The sequence below is a fragment of the Physeter macrocephalus genome, chromosome 5 (genome assembly GCF_002837175.3).
Source record: "Physeter macrocephalus isolate SW-GA chromosome 5, ASM283717v5, whole genome shotgun sequence".
NCBI classification, from domain to species: domain Eukaryota; kingdom Metazoa; phylum Chordata; class Mammalia; order Artiodactyla; family Physeteridae; genus Physeter; species Physeter macrocephalus.
Window position 1 is genome coordinate 21974133 of NC_041218.1, and position 24389 is coordinate 21998521.

At 42.4% G+C, this 24389-nt stretch overlaps 1 long non-coding RNA gene across 22 annotated transcripts in view; it reads left to right on the top strand.

Annotated features, from left to right (window-relative positions):
• The first annotated feature begins 4961 nt into the window (after window positions 1–4961).
• Window positions 4962–24389, top strand: part of LOC102991851 (uncharacterized) — a 286698-nt gene continuing 267270 nt past the window's right edge. For 19 of the 22 annotated variants that reach the window (XR_008617318.1, XR_003679727.2, XR_008617326.1 and 16 more), the window contains exons 1-2: window positions 4962–5071; window positions 5946–7034. This is a non-coding gene — a long non-coding RNA (uncharacterized lncRNA). Of the gene's footprint in view, window positions 5072–5945; window positions 7035–7903; window positions 8010–24389 lie in introns of all 22 variants that reach the window. The other 3 variants (XR_008617324.1, XR_003679726.2, XR_008617333.1) reach the window with 2 other exon arrangements.

The window sequence follows — 24389 nt, forward strand, 5'->3', positions numbered from 1 at the left end:
AGACAAGATTAAAGAGGTGGTCTGGGATGCCACATAAGGCTTTCTGGCCAGCAAAGGAGTCTGGACTTTATTCCAAGTGCGATCAGAAGACATGGAAGGATTCTAAGATGGGAGCGATATGATCTGATTTATTTTTTATGATTTATGTCACTCTAGCTGTGCTGTGGAGGAAGGAGGCAAAAGTGGAAACAGGAAAACCAATTAGAATCTATTACAGGAGCCCAGAACATGATGTTTGTATTAGGGTGATGGCACTGGACATAGAAAGAGACAGATTGTGGAAATGTTTTGAAGGTTAAAGTTGACCTAAATTCTTCATGGAGTAGACATGAGAACTGAGGAGAAGAGAAGAATCATGAACATCGACATGCTTTTTGGCTTGAGCAAATGGTAGATGGTGATGCCATTCAATTTGAAGAAGGCTAAAAGAATCCAGAACTTTGTATTACTATATTATTTCTTTCTTCCCCTATGCATCCTTAACCTCACAGATCATGATTTTCTCTTCCCAATACTTTCATTTTCCTTCCCTACTTGGACTTTAGTCCTTCTTATCCAAAAGAACTTCCTCTATATACCTCCTCTACTCCTATCCACTCCTCAATCCACTGCAATCTGGTTACTATCCCCATTATCCCAATAATCTCCTTCTTGCTAAACACAACATTGACCTTGCTGCTAAAACCAAGGAATTTCAGTCTATTTTTCTTGGCCTTTCTCTAGCATTTAATACTATTGACAATTCCTCCTTGGCTTCTCTGAAACTACTTGTTCCTAGTCCTCCTACATCTCTGGATGTTCTTTCTTGTATCTTTGTTTCCTCACCTTTTAAATGTTTGCATTTTCATAAGGTTCCAGGGTAGATTCTTTTCTCTCTTACTCTATACCTTTTCTCTTGGGGATTCCATCTACCTCCATGGACTGTCACTCACTCTGATGATTCCAGCATAAATCTTCCTCCTGAGCTCTAGACTCCCCTGTGCATTTACATAGTAGAAAGCTTCATTTTGATATCCCATGGACACTTCAAACTCAACATGTTTCAAATTAAACTAATTACCTTCCCTCCTCAACCTACATCTCCTCCTGAAGTCCCCATCCTAGTGAATGGTAACACCATCTTCCCATTTACCTGAGCCATAAATCTCCTCCTATTCCTTAATTCTGCAGATATAACCAATAATAAAATTCAGTTGGTTCTATGTCCCTATATTTCTTGAATCCTTCTCCTCTCTCCATTTCCATTCTTGTTGCCTTAGTTTAGACGTCCATCATTTCTTTCCCCATAATGCTGAAACAGCCTCCTAACTAGTCTCCCTGCTTACAGCGTTACTCACACTAATAAATTCTCCAAACTGGAGTGATCTTTATAAAATGGACATTTGATTGCTTCACTATGCTCCTTAAAATTCATCAGTAGTTCTCCACTGGCCTTAGGATAAGTTGAAACTTCTTAGGAAGACATAAAAGACTTTTCATAATACAAGACCTTGCTGATCTTTCTGGGTTCCACCATGCATTCATACAAGACAGAATCTACTACTTGCTGGGCACTGTCCTTCACCTTCAACTCTATGGGCACACTTTTTTACCCCCAGGACTTTACACATAGTACTTTCTTCGCTTGGACGACATTTCTCTTTAACTTTCTCACTTGTCTGGATTATTCTACTTATGCTTCAGAACTCCTCTCTGAATTCATCTTCTATGGTTAGGGACCCTGGCTATGCCCAGTCAAGGTTAAGTACCTTTCCAATGAGCTCCCCTGTTGCTAGCATCTCACTCTTGTGTGATCAACTATGTACTCATCTGTCTCCTCATGAAACTACAAGATCCTTCAGAGCAGACTGTCTTATTCATCTTTGTATTCCCAGTGCCTTGCTCAGTACCTGACACACAGCAAGCACTCAATAATGAATAAATAAAGTGGAAGAGTTGGGTTTCAAAGTCAGATCTTCTCTCTCTGGCACAAATCTCACATTTCTTTATCCTACTTCTTAACATCTTGAATCTGAAAATTTCAAGAATCCATGCTACATTTTTGCCTATCACTAATTAAAATACAGGCAAATAGATTACTAACTCCATGAGGGTTCAGTTAACCATGTATTTGTTGAATAGCCCTTATTCATCATTCCACCGTTTTGCTCATCAAAGTACTTTGGGTTAACTATATCTAAAATGACTGAAACATCTTTCAATACACTTTTATATCCTTTTTACCTTTTATCCTGTTGTTTCCACAGCACCAAAAAGCAAGCAGAGAGTAAATACATTGGGAGTCGGGTTGATTTTATTTGTCTGGCAACTGACACTAAAAAGTGATGTGTCACCAGCAAACCATTTCCCATTATCATTTCCTCCAAGGTCTCTATGGGTATTAAAGTTTCAGTGTGAAAATTTAACATTACAAAATTCAGCTAAAATTGAAATTTTTATGTAGTGAGTTCAATATAATCACAGAGTTTTGTAAATGGAAGGAATCTTAGAGATCCTTTAGCCCAGCACTTTTGTTAAGCTTCCATGAGGTAACAGACATGAGAAGACCTGTAATAGCTCACCCAAAGTCATCCAGTCTATAGAATTTCCTAACTTTCAGTTGGCCGATCTTTCCTCAATGCCATAGATACCCTATTATTTTCCATCTAAACAAATTATCTGCATCGGAACCTATCTATTTACATAGTGCTTATCTTTATGATATTGCCTTTGTGATATCCTTGTTATAAAGAGGAAGGAACTGAAAAATAAGCAAGGCTGTCTTATCCAGAACATAAGAGAATTGGTAAAAGAGACAATTAGTACTAAGAAATGGGCTCCTATTTGTAGTGTAGCCTTGTAATCACACTCTGTTCTCTGAGTGCCCCAATGCTAAACCAAGCTTATTTGTGCTTCTGGGGACTGGATTCTATTCAGTTCTATGCCTTATTTAGTCTAAATGATTTCCTCAGCTTCAATGTGTATTTTTTGAGCTTATTTTATAAATATCATACTTAAATCTCCTCTCAAATTGGGTTTGTTTTAATTCTAATGCTGAGGAATCAAGATTCTGGGTAAGAGAAATAAAGATGATGGGTTTTTCTAGGCTTTACATTTCAAGAATGGTTTTCTCAAATGGCAACTGGCAGTCTACTTTATTCCTCAAATGATGACGTTTTCCATGGGAATTAGAATTTAATTGGGATAATTTGTTTTCACGGAAAGCACAGATTTCTTTCCAAGAGGATCAGTTTGATAATGTTTTACCAGCTAAAGCTACGAGACCAAATATAAACCAGTTCTGAGAAACAGGAAGTGAACCTGACTGGTCTAGTCTGCGTGTCCCTGGCAGTGACGCACATACAGAAATCAAATTAGGAAAACAAGATATGTGGGTGTGAGGCAATCGATAATAATCCAGGATGCTACAACACAAGCGAGAACGCCTTTAACTAAATGCCATTCATTTTAATAACACCCTGAGAAGTTTGATTTCCACATAACATGCTAGTGATTAGAGAGCAGGATGAGCTTGAGTTCCCTAGCAACAGCATGTGCTTTTGAGACAGTCATTAGCCTTTCAGTTAATCCCGCCAACCCCTTACTGCTAATGTATGACTGACATTAAAGAGAAAAAAAAAAAAAAAAAAAAGCTGTTGCAGAAAGTGCTTTGAAATTTCCAGGAGCAAAATGGAAAAGAATAATAATTTTTTAAAAAGTTGTCCTGAGAATTGCACTCAGGTAAAAGAAGTAATGTTCCTATATGCCCAGCCTGTCCCCTTGTTCACTGCTTTCAGTTCTAGGTCTCTGAATCCCCTCCCGGTAAAGGGCAGCAGAGGTGAAATTGTACAGTGGTGAAATTGTTCGGAGTTTAAGGCAGTCCCCTTGACCAACATAAATCACAGTCTGAAAGTGGAGTGAATAGTGGGGTGGGCAGTTTGTGTAGGACCGAGGCTGAGGGGGGTGGGGCTGGGGGGTGGGGCGGGAACGTAAGGCACAGTTGTCTTTCTCCTTTAAACAGAGTAAATTACCCTGGTTGAAGCTGCTTGGGGAAGGAGGGTGGTGAAGGGAATGAAGCTATTTTTCCTATTGATTGTTTAATTGCACCAGAGGCTGTTTGTCCAAGGCCACTGGCCAAGAGCATTATGTTCGTGGCTAACGTGAGATTGGGCAGGTTTCCATACCATTTCCTAGTGTTAAACAAGACAACCCATAAAGCTCCGGCAGGCTATAGGAATATGGTGCATGTTGACTTTTGCTAGTCAGCTGTACCCTAAAGCGCCACGGCTGATGGGATGATGGTTCTCTAACTCTGAATCATTGCCTCTAGCTCGGTCCTTGGTTCAGGATGCACAACTCCTCTGTGTAGCCTGGGTCAACTGCGGGGCGTTATTCGAACGGTAACTATTGCCGCGGGTCATCCTTATCGTGGCCTGGGTCCCTTTCAGCTGGACACTGGACTCTTTCAGTTTGGCCGGGGTGATTCCTAGTTCTCCCCGCCTCCCCACCTAACCCCCCTGCGCACTCCCTTCCCAAGACGACCACCTGCGCCGCCCCACTTACCATCTGCCCCGCGGGGAGGGCTCCCCGGAGTAGCGGAACCCTCCCTGCTCCCGGGCGGCTCTGGGGGAACTCGGTGTTTGCCTCCAGCCCTTCGCTGCTGGAGAGATCAGGTTCCTCCCCTCCTCCCCCTCCAGCTCCGGCCGCCGCCGCCGCCTCCTTCTTGCATGACACAGCAGAACCGCAGCTGCCGCAGCAAGTCCCAACCATCCGCCCAGGAAGCGCCGCAACCCGGACTCGGGAGGGGCGTAGAGGGAACCAGGCTGGGGCCACCGCCGAGGGGGATTCTTGCCCCCACTTTGCGCCACACACTCTTTTCCCAGCTCAGGGGCAAGGGAACAAAATCAGGCTAAAACCGACCAGGCCAAGCCCTTGAGGGAAGCTGGGGCTCGGCGTCAGCAGGGATGGGACCAGAGAGAAGGGTGTGAAGGAGACCCCAGTTGAGGCAGAACATTGCAGGTAAAGAAGGGGAAGAAGAGGCCGAGAAGTCGAGGGCCAGACTGTGAAGGAGAATAAAGGAGGTCAAAGAGAGGTAAGGAGGTAGAGTTGCTGAGAAGGGAGAGCGAGCAGGGGAGGGGAGGAGGGGACCTGCTGGGGAAGGAGGACTGGGAGGGAATATCTGGGGAGGCTTGAGCTAAGTATCCAGGCAGCCCAGGGCTGAATTGGGAGGCAAAGGGGAAAGGGATAGAAGAATTAGGCTTTAGATAGGAAGGTAAATATTGGGGGACATATTAAGGAATCAGAAAGGATGTAGTGGAGATCATGCATCATGGCTGATGAGGGAAACTGATGAGCTGGAAAGAGATACAGTCAAGGCAACGCCAAAAAGAAAGAATGATCTTCCGTTCCATTCTACAGTTTCCTATGAAGTTTTTCATAATTCTGCCAAACCAACAGGGAGTTTTCCTTATAAATGGAAAAGCATGAACTAAAACATAGAAAAAGCCATTTAGCTTAGATTTACAGGATAAAATCTCATGGTCCACCCAATTTTTAAGGCAGAGATTTAGGATTGGGGGTTGTGATTCAATAACACTGAAGGCACTCAAAGCTGATATTGCAGTTTCCACATCACTGGACTTAAGTCTTTCAAAGTTTTTGTTAAATGCTTCAGTTAAATGCTAGAAATGATGACAAAATCATTGGTTCAAAATATCATTAAAAGGCATACACTTTCCTTTTTCTCTATACACACATATACATGTATATGTAAATCTATATGTAATTTCTAGTGTCTAGTATGTCTACAATGATTAAGGGGAAAATGTGTTTTTCTGATTATTTGCGTTCCCACCAAACACACACTACGAATTTTACAGCAGATCAGCTGCTTCTCACCATTTGAAAGAATGTGGTCAGAAAAGTAATGCAAAAACTGCCACTTTGGTTTTGTCTGTACCTTCCAGGTCATATCGTCGTACCTCACTTCCTGACACAAACAAGTTTTTACTGTTGTCAGCAACAAAGCCCTAATATAGCTGCGGAAGAGAAAAACTGCATTGCATTTGCCTCCTGCAAGCATCATCAACACGGTTACCGGAGGAATGTAATTCCAGAAAAGCTTTAAAGCTGGTGTGATGGTAATTATGTATCAAATGCCTGATTCTATTTCTTGTTATTATTTTGTCATTTCTGATCTACTCAAGAGCAGGCTGAACTTGCAGAGGGACAAATCCAGTTTTTCTTTTTCCCTTGGTAAAATTTAATCGGACCTGATACAAAACTCATTGCTCTTGGGGAAAATAAAGTAGGAGCCGCGAAATGTAATTTTAACAGAGCGTGGGTTTTGTGACTGTAGGAAAGGATTTAAGGACGCGCCTTCTGTTCGGTTTCCTATGTAATGAGCAAAGGCTACACGCACGCACAGACGCCACAGCTCCCGGATGCTGTGGCTCACTTATCTGGGCTTCTGCAGCACCAGAAGCCCCTCCGGGATGCTGCGAGGGGCTCTCGGTGGGTGGTGGTACAAACGCTGCGGCCGCTGCCGCCAGTCCTGCCGCTGCTGTTGTTGCTGCTGCAGTCACGTGGGAGGCCCTTTAAGTTTCCATAGAGAGGCCTCTCCGGTGTCACATGATGGACATGATATAATGAAACAACATTGTGGAGAGGAAAGCATTAGGGGAGCCCACGGCTACAAAAACAAGTGAGTGAGAAGAGGTGGGAGGAAGAGAAACTACGCCACCTCCCCTGCAGCCGAGCCGCACGCAGCAGCAGCCCGCGGCAAGTGGGCGACGCCGGGGGGGAAGGGAGACCCGGTCCCCAGCCCCGGCCCGGGGACCCCGCTGCCCACCGCCAAGAGAACAACTTTTAGCCGGCAGCCTCGGCCAGCACTGCACCTGTCTCCGGAGCCTCCATCGCTCCTCGTGATGATCAAAGGGGCATTCTAGAAGAATATGTTCTACAAATATACATGCGCATCATTTTCCCCCTTGCGTCTCGCTCCGGAGGAAGGAAAGAGAAAGGGATTTAAGTAGCGGCGTGTGTTCAGCCCCAAGGTAAGTTCTGGAGGGTGGGGAAAGCCGGCCCAGCAGGACTTTGGTATGGGAATTTTGTTCTCCGTTTGGACCTCTCGAGGTGAACGAGGCATCCTCTCGCTGCTGGCGAGGCGGAGGGTTCGATGGTCCAGCAGAAACATTTCCACTGTGGACTCTGTTATTTCCTCTTTCGCACGCCCGGCGGTCCCACCCTGGGACTCCCCGGGGTCCCTCGCCTCTCCCCGGAAGGGGCCGCAGGTCCCGGCCGGGATGTTGGCGAGCCGCGCGAGGGAAGGTAGGGGTTGTGGCGTTATCCGGGAATGCCGAGGCGATTTCGCCATGTTTGTGTTGCTAAGAGCACTTTTTTCCCCTTTGAGGTGGCTTGATGCCACATGGCTCCTCCGGAGCTGCTGCCGGTTTGAGAGAGAGTGTGTGTGTGTGTGTGTGTGTGTGTGTGTGTGTGTGTGTTTTCAATGTCCGCATTCCAGCTAATGTTGCGCAGATAAAATTCAAACTTGAGGTAAACAGAAGAGGAGGAGGAGGGGAGGGAGGGGGGAGACTGTTTCCATTTCGAGATCCCACCTCTTCACTCCGCGGAGACTAACATCCCGAACCTCGAGAGCACTAGCTCCTTTCTCCCACCTACCCTACCTTTGCTGTCGACCAGAAATAAGGCGGGGGCGGGGTGGGGGGGAGTGCTCGTAGAGGACGCGGTGTCTGGGTTCTAAAGGCAAAAACAGCCCCTGGCACCCAGGCCTTTGGCCACCTCCCTCGTTCCGCCGAGAGGGACGGAGGATGCAGTGTTGTGCTCTGGAGCTGGGGGACCGGAGGACCGCTCTCCCGGGCGGGGCCGGGGTGCCTGATTCCCCTCTCACTCCCTCTTACTTTAGGGAACCGGACGGCGTCGCTTCCAACACCCCCCCGCCCCCCCGGCGCAGGTTCCAGAAGGCGGGCTGGGTGGGTCTCCAGGTTTCCAGAGAGCGAGTGGCGTAGCAGGTGTGTGGTGGGCATTTCTAATTCTACAAGTCTTGCATTTGGTGGGACGACGTGGGGAGTCTTAAAGCGACTGGATGGGCAGAGCTGCGTCTTTTTTTTTTCCCGATTAGGGAGAAAAATCAAGACCACCCCCCCACCCCGTTTTAAATATCTGATTCAGCTCGAAGCTAGGCTGAAGGGTGAGTGGAGATGTGTAAGGGTGAGGGGTGAGCTTCGTCATGTGGAAAACTAGGCTTCTGACAGCTTGTACCTACCCCCGCCCCCGGGGCGGAAGATGTGGGTTGGGGGGTCCGAGAGGGGTGACGTCCCTCGGGGTGGGAGCAGCTCGGAGTCCCGAAGTGCGCCAGGGTCCGCAGCCCAGTCGTGGGGGAGTGCCGGGGCCGGGAGGAGGCGGCCACGTGAGGAGGGTCTGCGGAAGCGCCGGAGCTGAGAGATGGGGGTGAAGTGCGTAGCAGAGTCGTGACCGGGGCTGACACGAAGCAGCCGTGGGCGGCGGGCCGAGGAGGAGCGGAGACTCGCGCGGGCCCGACCCCAGCGCCGTGGCGACGGTTTTATTCCGAGTCGCTGCCGGAGCCTCCCACGCAGGGCCGGCGTCCCGGCCGCGGGTGGGTGCTCACGCCAGGGCCTTTTCCCGGGAGACCGTTTCCGGGCGGGGTCCCGGGCCCGGAGCGACGGCGGTAAACAGGGTGGCGCCCTCTGCCCTCCCGCCCCCGGCCGGCCGGGGCGCGCGGCCGGCGGCGCCGGGGGCGGCGGAGGCGCGGTCGCGGCGCCGGGCAGTGGCGGCGGGGGCGCGCCCGCTCCCCGCGCGCCCCCGCTGCCCGGCCGGCCTGCCCTCTCTGTTTTTGTTTTGATGGAGCCCGCGTGCAGCTGGCGCGTGTCGAGTCACGTGCCGTGGGCGGGAGGGGGCTGGGGCGCGGGAGGCGGCTGGGGCGCGGGAGGCGAGGGCGCGGTGACGCACGCGTCTGGAGGGCCGGCAGCCCGCGGGGGGCTGTTGCCAAAGGGGCGAGGGGGCGTGTGCCCCAGACAGATCCGGACCACGCCGGGTGTCAAGGCCGCATCTGGTGGATTTTGTGGGAGTTGATCCTCGGTGAGCAGTACGCGGACGTGGGTGTAAATCCTTTGAGTTCGTCGTCACAGCATCTAGGCGATCCTGGTCCGTTCGGGCTGGGGGGCCGCCCTGCGCTGATTCAGTTAGAAATCGGACAGACTTTGCCGGCGTGTGTATCGGTGGGCATATAGAGACCTATATGTGGTTCTCAATCCAGGCTGCACGTTATAAGCAAGTGGAGCGCTTTAGAAAGAACAACGATTCCCGGCCCAATCGAAACCAAATCCAAATAGGTCCTAAACATAGTGTATTGAAAAAAAAAAAATCTTCCTAAGTATTTTTGATGCACGGTGAGGGATGAGAACTTATAGAGGTAACTAGCTTGCCGGGTGGAATAGATAGCTGTGAAACCATCCGTCTTTAGGGATGAAATAGCTAACACGTATTGATGTGTCACTAGATAGGGCTAACTCTGTGCCGACGTGTGGGGACATACTTGATGAAACATTGTAACCTCTGTTTTACAGTTGGCGAAATGGAAGCTCAGGGGGTTAAGTAAGAGTTGGTCAGTGACGACCCATAACTAGTACCCAGGGAGGCTGACTCCAGAACCCATTCTTTCGATCATTACGTATGCTGCACTGGAAATCAACCTTTACCTAAGGGCCACGTGTTCGTGCGAATAGGAATACTTTGTGTTTGCCTAAGAACCAGCCAGATTATCTACATATATTTATATATGTATTTTTATCTGCAAAGTCTTGCTTGTACCAAAGGGAGGGGAATCGCTTGGTAAATTCGTTAAGGCCTCTAGGCTGCTAACATTTTCTAGAAGTTTATTGTGAAGAGAGGAGAGAGGATCCCAGTAATTTGAAGAGAACTGATTCCATGGAAGTTTTTGGTTTTGTTTTGAGACTTGAACATACGTGTAAAGTGAAGGGGAGAGTCCAGAAGATGCAGATAATTTCCAAGGATTTACATGAGCAGCCACAGAAGTCCTTTAGGTTGCTGGACACGATATAATTTTGTTGGTCATAGTCTGGTTGTAGCAGAAAGTGCAAGGCAGTATACAGAGTAGCAGAAGTTTTGCTGTGAAAATTTGGGAGGAAAAAGCAACTACTCTGGTCTGGAGTACAGAAGTGTTGCTTCTGCATTCTCCTTTTATTTATTTCATTTGCTTCTCTGTCAGATAAACTCATTGGGAATATTTAGATGCGGGGGTAATCCATCTGTTTTGAAAATGTGTTCATTGATATATGAATTTCTAAGGATATTCCACATAAAACTCACAGGCAACAGACGTTTTCCCCTGAAAACAAAGAGTTCCAATTACAATGTTTTTGTGACCAATACGTATTATTAAATGGTACTGTGTAACAAAGAGACATCTCTTTATTCCTACTAATGATTGCTGTCTAATATTGTTAGCTGTAGGGCAGACATAGGCAAATTACCTATCAAGTTTTTGAAACTGGTTTTCACGTTACTTGCAGTTTTGGTGAGGAAAGCTTATAGACCCACCAGGGCAAGCTTGACGTCACTGCGAGTGTCACGTTCTGGCATGGAAATAGCTCTCTAACCCCATCGCCCTCCCTCCGTTGTCGTCTCCATCCCTGTTGACCACCAAAGATACTTTAATCCAGCATTGCCAAACCACTTGTGGTTCCTTTGCACAGCTTTGTCTTCTGCTCCTAGGGTGCCTCCTTTAGAAAATTTCCCCTGATTTCTCCTCGGAAGACATTTTAAAATATCCTCCTGTGTCACCTTTATGCCTTGCACGTACTTGTCTCAGTGCACTTTTCACAATATATATTGTTTTTATTTATACGTTGGACATCTCTACTGAATTGACTTCATAAAAGGTTGAAATGGTGATTGTTTATCTGTGTATCACTGGCACACAGTAGGCACTCAAGTTTGTTGCATCAGTCTAAATTAAATTTGAGTTGCGTTATTTGGGTTGATCACCCATCTTCATTCTTAACTGTCCTCACGTCTGCTAACTACTAGGCTGAAAGCACACGTCCTTGCACAGAGAATTCAGAGTACCACCAACACATTCTAGTAAAAGGAGTAGGAAGGAAGGGGCTAAATGTAATCAGCTTTTCACTTGTTTCCCAATTTTATTCTCAATTCGTCAATTGTTTACTCATGTACACTGGGAGAGATGTTCAACATTATCATTTTTCAACTTATTTAGAAAGAAAGAAGTGGCAATATATTACCGATGAACATGCTTTTTATGTGTAGTAGCAGAATACGGATGCATCGTCACATTTCATTACACTGTAATTTTCAGATTTAGTATTGCAGAGGTATTTGTAGAGCAGCACTGTCCCATAGAGCTTCTGGGATGATAGAAAGGACTTACAGTGATATATTTATAATGACTTATAAGTGGTAGCCACTAAGCATTTGAGGCTGGTGAGCCACTTTAAATGTGACTAGTGTGCCATAGGAACTGAACTACTCATTGATTTAAACGCAAATAGCCACAAGTGGCTGGTGGCTACTGCATTGGACAGCACAATTATAGAGGATTTGCTTAGGTTTAAGTCTAGTGTTTGATAGGTAAACATTACCTTACAGTGTTCTGCCTTTAAAAGAAAAATTTTAATTCATTTTATAGGGCATAGCAACATGCTTCCCGTTCATAGATTATAAGGTGTTTCCAGGGTGATATTTTTGACCTTTGTAAGGCCTTCATATTGTAGAGCATCTGTCTGTGTGTTCTGTGGGCTTTTCATGTAGTTCATGTGGTCTCCCATTTTTAGGAGCAGAGTGGAATGATTATGAGTCATTATGATTTTGAGTAATTATTTAACAAATCATCTGGAATTGAGCCCTTGGTGTATAAACGGATTGGAAGTCCCGTGAGCTTAATCAACACATCCCTAAAAAAAAAACCTAACACTTCCCTAAGATGTTTTTTGAAGAGCAGGCGCTACTTTTGTCTTGCTGGCCGTTATATTCCCAATGTCCTTGTATAGTACCTGACACATAGCAAGTGCTCAGAAATAGTTGTTGAATGAAGGAACGTTCAAATAATTTAACCCCTCTAATCTAGCCTCAGAGGGTGTGTTGTGGAGCTGAAGAGGAGGCCTAGAATCAGTAACTACATTGTAATTTACAATTCTTCCGAGGAATGAATGCAGTCTCTCCGGGGGCAGTCTCCTTTAACTCAGTGACTTTGATTCCTCTTCTGTAAGTATATATGTAGCAGGAATTGTTACCCCTAATTAATGACAGAGAAAAATAAAGTCAGAAGAAGGTTTGGTGCCCAGGTCACACAGAGGGGGTTGGAAGTGTAAATCAAATCGAAATAGTTGTTTCTGTTGCTTTGTGTGCTTGTCCGTGATTCTTCCTCAAAGAAATAGTCATGCGTTGAGCCTTGTTAGTTGGTTTGTGAAATCGAAGGTAATTATATATGTTAATAGAGTCTGAAAAGAGGACTGAAAATAGCTCTTGTATGGCATGACATTGAGAAAACAGCTTCTATATGAGAAACAAGAATGGAAACCTTTAAACCTCTAAATCTCAGTCTGTGGTAATCCTAACACCCAAGTGATAAACGTCTCAAAGAGGATATTTTAAAATGTAAATAGAAACAGATGTTTAGTTGTGCAGGTAACCACTACCAGACTTTGAAATATTTATATAAAAAGGTATGAGATACATCAAACATCTGTTTAGAGCGAGAGCCCTAAGCAGAAAATTGTAGATTTCATTTCACGTGGTAGATGCTATATTGGTGTGTTGATGACGCAGCCCCATATGTGGTCTGGTACTTGTAGAAGATGATACAGACTCTCAGTGCTGTGCGTCAGACTTACCTAGCTTGTGGGGTTATGTGTGGCTGGATTATAGCCCTGTCATCATTCCTAGGACACAGGCTAGCTTCTTATCATTCTGCCACTATGTGTTGCACATATGAAAACTAAATTTAAACTAGGGTAAGTAAAACATAATTGAAAATATAAATCTGTTGTCTAAAAAAATCCTATGATACATTCCAAGATAAAATGTAAAGTTTTTTGAAGGGGATCTTTTAGCAGTTTCTGGCCTCTTCGTCCTTTATGACTGCTTTCAAATGCCTTTGGTGTGTGAACCTCTTTGGTGGTGGTAGTGGGGAGCCCGCAAACCAAAAACAAACTATCAACCATATGTGCCATAAATTCCTGCTGTTGCCCTCAAAACGGAACCAAACACAACCGTAACAAGACAAAACCCACCACTGCTGTCAGCAACAAAAGTTAGCCCACCCAACCAAACGAACAAATAAGAAAGCCTGTGAGATTTGAGCTGTTGCTTTTGTGGAGAGGCCAATAATGTGAAGCCTTTATATTAAATGTGAATTACTCGTGACAAAAAAAAAATCTATATCTGTCTGTCTAAGTATTTAGCAGTGATATAAGAATTCCTGCTTGTGGTAGATCAAGATGTAGTCAGCCTAGAAGATCCTGTGTGGCTACTTGGATTTAGGTGTATAGTTTAAGAATCGTCTTGAAGGTTTATTGAGAACTGTGTTTAGTGACCTCGGTCACTAACTTTGGTATAAGAATTGAAGGAAGTTGCTGGCTTCATTTCTTTCTCATCAGTGGGGTGGTGGGATTGGGTCAGGGGTTCTCAAACTTCAGTATGTGTAGAATCACTGAGGGCTTGTTAAAACTGAGATCGCTGGAACCCACCCCAGAGTTTCTGACTCAGTAGGTCTAGGGTGGGCCTAATGATCTGCGTTTCTTACAAGTTCCCAGGTGACGCTGATGTTGCTGGTCAGAGGACTACATTTTGAGAACCATAGGATTTGATCATCTCTTCTAAAGTTCTGTGATTCTATGCCTGTGTTTTTTTCTACCTTTTCAAGTTGTAGCACCTACCCTTGGACTTCTGCAAAATTATTTCATTTAAAGATTGCTATATGGCAAACTGAGGTTTAAAAGTTTAAAATGGATTAAATTAATTTTATTTTGAGAGTTTCTTCAGAATCCCATATATTTTGCAAAAACTCTTGAGTCTGTTAAAACTCACATTGGGATTCTTACCCAATAGTGGAAGTCTCCAGTTAAAACATATTGAAATATTACTGATGTCATTAAATGACAAAACTGTTTGCTGCTTCCTAAACCTAAATGTTTAGGTATCAGATCTAAGCAAGTGCCTCTTAATATACAGCTATGGAGCATGATATAGCATATTAGATAATTGTGAACTTACTAAATAAATGGTTTTTATGAGATGCAGTTCTTTTCCTAGTTAAAGCTAGTCTGTGGGTCCATAGTGGGTTCTGATAGCGTTAACCTGGGCTTTGTCCTCTGAAGACAACTGCCTCGTAGAAGACTCCTGGTTGCAGGAATGAGATACGCATCAGGAGATGAAGAGTGAGTAAGCCAGGGCACGGCCCTTCCCTATTTTGAGGTCTTTGGGGAAGAGTGGAGACTCTGCAGTTTCTCAGTGAAGGGGCTCTGGGGCTGGAATCTGGTAGGAAGGCAGTGGAGATGCCAGGAGATGTCTTAAAGAAGCCCTTGCAGAGCAAGCACACTGTTCTCACCCAGAGTATATGTTTATTTTGCTAGGCTGGGGTCAGGGTGGAGGGGGAAGAAGGGGGGAGGATTGAGGTGGGGAGGGGTTCATGGAGATACCAAGGCATTCTAACAGGTGGTGCTCTGGAAGCATTCCAGATTAAACTAGACTCCCAGAGTCAGAATGATTTAAGGCTGAAGTGACTAGAAGTGAGGTTTGACAGTACATTTTAATATGAGTGAATTTATTGGAGAAGAAAGAAGAGTAAGATTTGGAGGAAAATATAATCTTATCTGAGAGCAAGGAAATAAAAAAGAAGAAATGGGTAAGGAGTAAGGAATGGGAGGGTGAAAATGAAAGGTTTAAGTATTAAATGTTCTAAACCTTTTTGTGGGTATGTCAAGGCTAGGTAATAGCACAGGTTTCTTTTGTTAGAAAATAAATTAATGAGTTTTCCTTTTCATTTCCGGTGAATCCTTCAAATTATTGCCAGATGCTATTACTTGACTTAAATGCCTTTCCAAAGTTATGCCCAGAATTCATGCAGTACTTACATTTTTAGATTGCTTTATGATCGTTAACTAGTTTAAATCAAATTCCTGGAAGTCACACGTGGTGCTTATTATGGATGTGTTTTATGGGTTAGGAAACATCATTTCTGTAGCACAGGCCACAAAGCTGGGCTGAGGCCACAAAATCTCCCTGCTTTGCACATCTAGCAGTTTAATTTTTTCTTGAAATTCTTTATTTTCTGACTTCTTTTATAAAATGGTTGCATATTAAATCTTAGAGTTGATTTAGCATCCATATAATTGATTTTAAACTATATTTCATGGATGCAGCCTTAGATTTTGATCTACTGCTGATTTCTTTGAAAAGAACTGCGTGTGATTTGCTATTTAGATCTGCAGTCATTTCTTGACTCGAATATCTGTGGTATAATCTTCGTAACTAAATATGTGAAGCAGTTTTGGATTCTTTAGACTTGGCAGTTTGAGGCTGGGATTGGCGGTCTACATGACAAGAGTGCTGGGGAAGGCCCATGGGCCCGTTTTCACTGAGCAGCCAGAGGGAGGGAGGTGCAGCTGTGTGATCCCCACCCTCCATCTCTCTTCGTTGGTTCTCCACCCCCATCCCCACCCCCAGTACCTTTGAAAAACTTCCTGTGCTTTAGGGAGTTAAGACACAACACACTAGCACTTGGCAACATCTGTCTTTGTCTTCCCACATCTCTTGAGGTTCCTGTCTTCCAGCTTCTGACATTTCTGTTTCTCTGATAGCCAGGTGCCTGGCCTCTAGTTGACCAAAGTCACCCATGGATGTCCTTTATGGTCCTACCTCTACGTGCTTCTTCCCTTTCCTTCTAGATCTGCGCTGTGGCTGATCTTATTTAGTTTGGTGGAAAGAGTATTGAGGTTAGAATAGTGTTACTATCTCTAATAATAATTAGTGTGTACCTCCCTCTTTGGATGCTGTGCTAGGGGCTCTATATTCTTTCCACTAGGGTCTAGTTCCCACTCACTACAGAACTTGGGAGAGTGTCCAAATCTGTGCCACAGGCTGCTTGTCTATAAGATGAGGGCTTGGTGGAATGCGGAGTAAGGTGTTTCTGGTCCTAAAGTGCTGTGACTGAGTTTTTTCCCATTGTGGTAGGATGGTAAACCCTCACAGGAGTACTTTAGCTTTTTGAAAGATCCATGTTAATCAAGACTGGCCTCAGTGTAGGGGCGTTGCTTCTGAGTCCCAGGATCAGGAGATCAGGGACTCCTTGAAGCTAGGGATGGGTCTCAAGGGCACCCTTCTCCATACTTGTAATGTCTACATCAGAACACCTGGAGATTAATTGAACCTGAACACTCCAGTTTGGAAGGGCTGTTGACTCCCAATTTGGAATATTCTTCTGCTTCTTTTCATCTCCATGATAGAGGCCCTGGGTGATATTTAGACCACTAGGGGAGTTTCTGGGAACCTGCTTAATACTTCTGTTAATTCTTGTACAACTCATTAAAAAAATGCTACCCCAGGTCTTTCTCTTGAAAAATTGTACATGATCTATGACCTTGAGTGCTTGTTTCCTATTTGCAGGGGAATTTTTGTTAGTACTGAATCTTTTCATAATGTTCACAACCACACTTATCTGTTCATTGTCAAGGCCATTGACAACTGTTTTCCTTTCTGCTTTTATACTGATGTTATCATGCATAAATTGCACATATTGTCCATTTTCTAAAAGCCTACGATTATCTTTTTTTGTTTCTCTGTGTTTCCAGAGAGATTAATCATTGTTAGCTATGCTAGGAACACTTACTTTGTTAGCTTTGGTCCTTAGTGTCACTAATATTTCTTCAGCTTTTTCTAATTTTTAGCTCTTCAAAATTGTGTAATACCTACTTTTTATAGGCTCTGCCCCAAAAGAATTTGTGAGGGCTCTTCAATCTTTAGTGATTATTGCCTGAAAATGCAGGTACTTGATAGCAACAGGCGAAAAGTATTTTTAAATAAAATGCCATTCATAGCCTTTCTTTAGATTTCATCTTTGAAATCTGTTGTCTATTTTATGCCTTTTAGTTGTTGAAGTTACTATGCAGGCTTCTCCTATTTTTATGGAAAAAGTTACCAAAATCCTCCTTTGCTCCAACTTTTAAAGGGTTCAAAATTAAGATTCCTTCTGCTATTAATTTAATTCTTCTGAAAAGGAATAGAGGAGTTTGTTCTTTGCTGTATGTATATCTTTGTTACTACCTAACTAGCAGTTTGGAACAAAGACTTCATTAGCTTTGTGAATCAATAATCTGTTTAGTCATTTCACATCAACTGCAGAGTATTTTGAAGATACATATTTTTCGTAATGGAAGATCATTTGAGATCCTAAAAAACAAATATTTCCAACAACAGATTTGCTTTAAAAAGATTTTTAAAGTGATCATCTGTATATAAGAAACCATGCCTTATAATAGCTGTGTTTGCTTGTGTGTGGGGGTCATGATGGTGGCCTGATATCCTAGGCTCCTTCTGTGTCTGAGGTCCCAGCCCTTTGATTGAGGAAGGGGCCCGTGTGGTTGAGGGACAGCTGCAGTGGCATCCAGAGGATATGACTGGAAATGCCCTCCTTCGGACTGTATTTCGTTGTTGTCTCTGGACAGCACCAGTTGTTTGAAAGCACTGAATTGCATTTGTATAAATATACATAGTACTTGGTAAAACATCTTTCTGGATCATTGTGCTCTTTCAGAGTTGAGATACAAGCTCTGGAAAAATGCCTCATCAGGAACATGTCAGGTCCTGGACATTCCTGGTAAACAGTGTAGTGTATTTTGGATCATGGCTGCTTCTGTGTTACTGTTCATGCATTGGAGTCCTCCTAATCCTCGACGTGGAGACTAGGAGCGGGCGCAAGTAAACATGTCTTCTCTGGGCAAACCTTCTGTCCAGAGCTGAACAAAAGAAAACAAACGAACAAGAACACTTAAAGGTGTCTGCAGTCTGTCTGAAGGCTTGTGGATGCTGGCACCCCGCGTCCTTGGGGTACTGACAAGCCATTTTGGGCCATTCCTCTCCTTGTTTATCTCCTTTCTGTCTTCCCATGTTCTTTACTCTCTTGATTTCCTTCCTTTTTTTTTTTTTTCCTTCTTGGGTTCTTTGCTGTTTCTTTTGTTCTTCTTCCTTTCCCTTTTGTCTTTCCCATTCACCATATGAATAGCCAGTAACAGCTGAGAGTTCCCACAGGCACTTTTTTAGCCTGACTAAATGGCAGCCCAGAGCCAAAGACAGGTTTTACTATGACAAGATGCTGGTGCAGACTCTAAAGATTTGAGTATGTCTATACGGTGGATGCCATGCTGAATGGAAAATATATGTGAAATGTATGACTTCCCAAACTCTTTAGGATATTTAAATAGGCATTCAAATAGGTTTTAGATTGCAGTTTAAATTTTGTGCTAAAGGACATCCTGCCAAAATTCAGGTGATAGTAATCATATATGAATTTCAGGATTCTTTGTATTTTTGAAATTTTTGGTAAACAAAGATGTGGTTTGGGTTACAATAATTTTAGCCCAGCAATAATGTTTTTAAATTGCTTAAGCTGTAACAAAGTTTGGTATAAAAAATGTGACTGCATCAAATTTGTGTTAAATACACAACTATTACTTATGCCACTGTCAAGGATCAGAGTATATTCTAGCTCTGTGGGGGCTTCAGAGCTAATTTAATTTAGTCTTCTTATTCTGTAGATGAGACAGTTTACTTAATTTTACACACCTGGTTAGTGGCATAGCTGACCTCACTTAGGCCTTCCACTTTCCTATCCACTCTTTTTTTTTGACAGAAAGTTAAATTTATGCAATTTAGAGGTAAAATGGACAGAGAAGCCTGGGAAGAGTATATGAGTTCTAAACCTAGCTTGACTTTCATTTGCTAGTGATAGGGTGTTGGAGTGGGTGTTTAACCTCTCTGGATCTTATTTTTTGGAGGGTTGAACTTAAAGATCTCTTCCAGGTCTGTGACTTATCCTCAGGTGAGAAAAACAAAATAGATTTAGAATCTTACTATTTTACATTTGTAAAATTTCAATTTGTGCAATTTCAATTTGAGTCTTATTTCAAGAAGAAGTGCTCCTATTTTTTAGTAGGTGTCATTTGTATGTTTTCCTATTATCAACTTTTCCAAAGTGTATTGTTGTTAGACACAGGTTGTTGTCTTAGTCAACATGATAGCTGCCTCTGGCATCACCTTGATTAACTGAGGTAAATACACATTCAGAGGCTGGTCTCCCTTAGTTTCAAACTGGTGGGAGAGTAGCATGCAGGAATATTCCATAGACAGATGACTGAGAGGTGCTTTTTTTTTTTTTTCCCCCAAATTGTTGACAGTTTATTACAGCGTTAGAGAGTAATGTCAAATAAATAAAATGTAAGAGAATTGGCTATTCTAACTTCTAGAGTTGCTTTATTTGGGATTGTGGAACAGATTTTTCCATTCTCAGTAGGATAATCTGTCGTTGTGTCAGGGCGTAGACAGCTGTGGCAATCTGAGGAAAGATGAGATGAGTTTTCATAACATATTGGAGAAAAAGCTGAGGAGACTGGAGAAGCTTTTCTAAGAAGACTGAGCTTTGAGACCTTTCCCTCATTGCTTAGCGGTGGTTCCATTGTCCTTCTTTGTTTGGAGAAACCTATTCTTTCAATAAACACTTTTTGAGCTGGGTGCTGTGGGAATTACAAAAAGATTATTCATCCAGAGCTTCATCCTCTAGGTATTTACTCTCTCGCTGGGTTCCCAACGCTTAGGCCGAGAAAAGATGGAGTAAATGTCTGTGCCCCAAAGAGTGGCTAGACAAGGAGAGAGAAGGGAGAAGGACTCAAGCAGTAGGGGAAGACCCCAAGGAGCCATGACATTTGAGCAGTTTGAGTTAAGAATAGCTAAAGAACTTGTTTTAATTTTCTTTTGGAAGAGAGTACAAGGGATGAGATTGGGTTAGGTTAGGACATAGGCCTGGGAGTTGGGAAAGGACAATTTTATGTTTTAAGGTAGCAAATGAGGGGACCCTATGGGAGTACCAGAGCCTTTTTACTCCCTTTTTATTTTGAAGATGTCAAACCTTTAGGAAAACAGTACTATGAACACCTATTTACTCTTCTTCTACTTTAATCAGTTGTTAACATTTTGCCACACTTGCCTCATGTTCTGTGTATGTATGTTTTTGAATCAAATGTGGTATATACATTTGTATTATTTTGCTTAACCACTTGAATATAAGTTGCAGATACTATGACATTTCACCTCTAAATACCTGCTAAAGAGGACATTCTTCTGTATAGCTACAATACAGTGATCACACCCAACAAGTTTTGCATTGATATAACAACATGGTCTAGTATATAGAAAATATTTACATTTGGGGGTGGAATGTGTATTTATTTATTTATTTAAAATCAGGTGGACTTGTCAGGCACAATGCATATTTAATGAATTTGTGGGACAAGAGAATAGGGCCACAGAAACTGGTTTCTACATATTTTAAAATTCCTGAAGAGTCATTAAGATAGAAGGAGGAAGCTCATTGTATTCTGATATGCTAGATCTTTGAAGATACAATCTTAGATAAGAACAAGGCATAGAAGAGCTAAAGAAGAATTTATAAACAGCTGTGAATGGATGGATGTATGGATGGATGGATAGATAGAAAGAAAGAACATCTCTGGAAGGATAAAAAATGAACTATAACATTTCATGCCTTTAGGAAGGAAATAGGTAGCTGGAGGACAGGGAGACTTTTCCCTGAATACTCTTTTTTACCTTTTGAACTTTGAACATATTATTTATTCAAAAATAAATAGTAAGTAAGCATAGACTTACATTGGTACTGTTATTAACCTTGTAGAGTGTAGGGCAATACTTCTCTTTATGTCTTAAAGAAATTTGGAGAATGAGACCTGATGGAGGAAATTTTTTATCTTTAAAATTTTGAAGTTTGATGTTTGTGTCACTTAATGGAAAAAGATGTTCCTGGTGTAAGAATATTTTTTTTTCAGGAACTGCTGGTGTGGAGAGGAGGGACTTGGTGGGGGTCCGGTATCCAGAAAGTCTGGGAATTCCGTAGAGGAAGCACAAAGGAATATGTAGAAGGAGTTTGTTTATTACTCTTGAATAATTTTTTCCTCCTCTAAGGAAGGGAAACAAGAAGAGAATTTTGTAGTTTGTTTCAGTAGAAAAGTACAGAAGATGGCAAAGGGGATGCAGAATTTACATTGCGTATATATTCATGCTGCCTTTGATGATGAAAGAAGATAAGTACATTAAAAAAGTTGCTAAGAGAAAATGAACATTTAGGAATAAGGGCTGGCTATTTTCTTTATTTTTAAAAGAGATTCTTGGGTTTTACTGAAGATTATATGAAGATTAAAAGAAAGCTGTACTGAATAAGTACTAGAAATCTATGTTATTAGTAAATTATTTCCATTTGATAGTAATTTGATTATTTCGTGTGATCGTTTTGATGTAATTATATGGTGAATTTGTGTGATATTTATGCTTAAAAATTACTCTTTCAAAGCGTTTTGAAATATGTTGCATGAAAGTTTAAATTTAATTTGAGTTAACTCAGCCACAATTATTTTTTCTGTTTTTGAATGATTAACACAAAGATATCGATTGGTACTCAGTGCTGTTTCTCTGGAAGGCCAATGTTTATTCATCAGTGAGTGTTGAATTGCTCCCAGTGTCCATTAGGCATCCTGTGGTTAATGGAGACAGATGGTCCACCCTTGATAGATGCTTCCGGAAAGTTAACATGTCAACAGTGGTAGTTCCATCCCTGTCAGGGAGGGAAGCCGCTGACTGCTCAGGCAGGCCTTCAGAGGAGGGAAACCCTGCATGGTTTGTTTAGGTGTCTAGGGTGTGACCTTGCAGGTGAAGAATTTTGATTTTTATCAATTCATTCAGAGTCGATGAGGACTGTGAGACTGAACGATGTGATAAGTCAGCTAAGCAAGCTTACAAGCTTGCGGGAGATTGAATATCCCAGTGAGGTAGCTTGCCAAGGGAGGTGTACTGTGGTCAGTTGTAGACTGGTCGAAAGGATAAAATTTGGATCATAACTTTACTTGGGAAACATAGAAGTAAGATGGGGAAGAATGGGATCTTTTCAACTGATATTTTCATCAAGTCATGAGAATTTGATAGAGGACTTTTTTTCACTCCAGGGGCCGTTCTACCTTAAAAACTGTGCCTTAAAGTCAGAGCATCTTTACTGTGTGGTGCTGGATAAAAATGAATTCTTCTCTGATGTTCCTTGTAATTAGTTACCAAAAGCCCCATTACCCTGTGGCAGATACGTTACAATACAAAGGAGAAATAATAGTAGTGATAATAATGAGGGCTTACCATGTGTTGGGCACTTTGCTAAAATGTGTTGCTGGTTTTTTTTCCTATTATTCCATTAATTGCACAACAGCCCTAGGAAATAGGTAGTATCATCATTCCCACTTTATAGAAAATCAAAGCTTAGGAAAGCTCAGGGCTTGGAGCCCAAGTTCAGAGCCAGGTAGCCTGACTCTAGAGAAGCTTATGATCTTAGCCACGTGTGATAGAATTTCTTTTGCACGTTTCAGCTTCTTTCCAGTTGTGTTTTCCTTAGGATGTAGCATGGCCATTTTGAGACTCCTTATCTCTCAAGTGAACACTTAGGAAATACAGTTATTGTTAAAATATTTAAGCAGTAACTGTTAGCGTAGTTTCTTTTTGAAGATTGCTGGTCTTTATTTTATGGTAATTCTGAGTAGTAGTTTCATTTAGAGGATGAACCATTAAAAATGAAGAAGGTTGGAAAAAACCCAAGGATAATGCAAAGAAAAACTATTTTTACTTAGATTCATTTACTGGTAACATTTCCCGCATTTACTTTATCATTTGTGTATATTTTCTTGCTGTGTATTTATGTATGTATATGTGTATATATTTTTTTCTGAATCATTTGAGAATGTTACATATATCGTGGCCCTTTACCCATAGTTTAGTGTGTATTTCCTAAGAACAGGAATTTTCACTTACACAACAGTAACTATTTTATAAATTTGTGCTGTTAAAATATTTTCATCTGATCTGCTATCCATATCACAGTTTTGTCAGTTGACCTAATACTGTCCTTTATAACATGTTTTCCCCTGTGGTAAAAGATCCAGTGTAGGGTTATATATTACATTTACTTGTTGTATCTGTTTACTGTTCTTTCTTCTAGAATATTTCTACAGTTTGTCTTTTATCAGATCGACATTTTTTTAAGAATTTAGTGCCTTTTTGGGGGAAATAGTAGAAAATTCCTCCTTTTGTGTTTGTCTGAAGTTTCCTCATCGATAGATGCAGGTTATGCATTCTCAGCCAAATTTTCCTTTTCTTTCTCCTTATTTATTAAGTTTATTCTTTTTCAAAATCAGGAAATTACCACTGATACAATAATATTATCTAAGTATAGATCTTAGTCAGATTCCATCAGTTATTCCCCAAATGTCTTCATAGGAAGAAAATCCTGGGCCATACATTGCATCTGGTCGCCTTTCATCTGGAACAGTTTCTCAGTCTTTCTTTGTGTTTCATGGCATTGACAGTTTGGAAGAGTGCTAGCCAATTATTATTAGCATATCCTTCAATTTTGGTTTGTTTGAAGTTTCGTCATGTTTAGATTCAGGTTTTTCATTTCTGGCAGAAATGCTGCATGGGGGACATTGCGTTCTTCTCAGTTCATCATATTCAGAGGCACACAATGTCTGTTTGTCCCACTTCTGGGCATGTTGACTTTGATCCTTTGGTTAAGGCCCAGCCTGCCAGGTTTGACCAGTGTTACTCTCTCCTCCTTTTCAGACGATAACTATCTTGTGGAGTGATGTTTTTCATTAATAACCTGTTACTCCTCAGATTTTTACTTGTAGGCTTTAGAATCCATGGATGATTCTTGCCCGACTCAATTAGCCTTGTAATGGTTGTCCATTCGGATTTAAAATTTCATCATTCCCTCTTCATTTATTCATTGGCTTTCTTCCACAAGGAGTGTTCCCTTATTGCTCATTTATTTATTTTTTAAAAATATCAGTTTAGACTCATGAATTCTTCCTTTATCTTATGATCCTTACTTATTTTGAAGCTCAAATTGTCCCAGCTTTGGCCAGTGGGAGCCTCTTCAAGCTGGCTCCTATGTCCTTTTGGCATACCCCCACCGTGCTTTGACACATCCTTGCTTTCTGACACAGAATGATCCTCCTTGTCTGTTTTCTCTGCCTCAGCCCTGGAAGCAGCCGTTTCTCCAAGGAGCTCTGCAT